This window comes from Uloborus diversus, chromosome 5 (genome assembly GCF_026930045.1).
Source record: "Uloborus diversus isolate 005 chromosome 5, Udiv.v.3.1, whole genome shotgun sequence".
NCBI lineage: Eukaryota > Metazoa > Arthropoda > Arachnida > Araneae > Uloboridae > Uloborus > Uloborus diversus.
In genome coordinates this window covers 111652133-111653014 of record NC_072735.1, presented here as the reverse complement: position 1 = coordinate 111653014, position 882 = coordinate 111652133, and positions in this window count along the sequence as shown.

The window sequence follows — 882 nt, the reverse complement described above, 5'->3', positions numbered from 1 at the left end:
GACATTTTTGGGAAAAAAAAGAAAAAAGAAATAATATATATTTCTTAGTAATATTCCATGTTCATATGGGCTAATTTATCAATCTAAACCTTTTCCCGTTCACTCTTCGTACGGTGTGTGCGTTTATTAGGGTGCCCCCCGAAAAATCAAAAGTTGATTTTTCAAGTCGCACACCCTCGGTATTTTCACTTGAAAGTGAAAACAATTGTAAAAAATGTTTCATATAATTTGAACAACGGCAACCAGTACTGGCTTTCTTCTGAGAGTTAAAACCAGACCTGTGTACTAGACCAAATATATATATTTTTCGAAGTTCGAAACTTCACGTTGATAAAACGTTGGCTCTATAGCCCCACATGTACCAGAAACATATTTATCCAAATTTTAAAAAAACTTTTAGGTATAATACACACTTGGCCTAACATTTATGATTTTATTTACATTTTTTTATACATATTTTAAAAAAGCAAGGTAAATTTAACGAAATTATCAAGATAAAAAATATGAGCAGTAAAGTAGATAGCGTTAAATAGAAATTTTTGCCCTCCTGCAATATTTAAATCTCCTACATTACTCAAAGATATGCATTTTTTCAAGGTTAAGTTAAATTTTCATTTTTTTTTTTTAAATATTATTAATTTACAAATGTTGATCTGAAAATGTGTTCGCTAATAATTTTTGAACTTGATATTTTGTTTCAATTAATATGTAGATAAATAGAAATAAAAAATCAGTTTTATGAAGAAAATTATAAATTTTATGCCAAGTGTGGGATATCTAAATGTTTTTTTAATTTGAATAATTGATTTTATGGTACATGTGGAGTGTGGGATATAGGGGCAACGTTTTATCAACAAAAATTTCGAGCTACTAAAAAAAGAT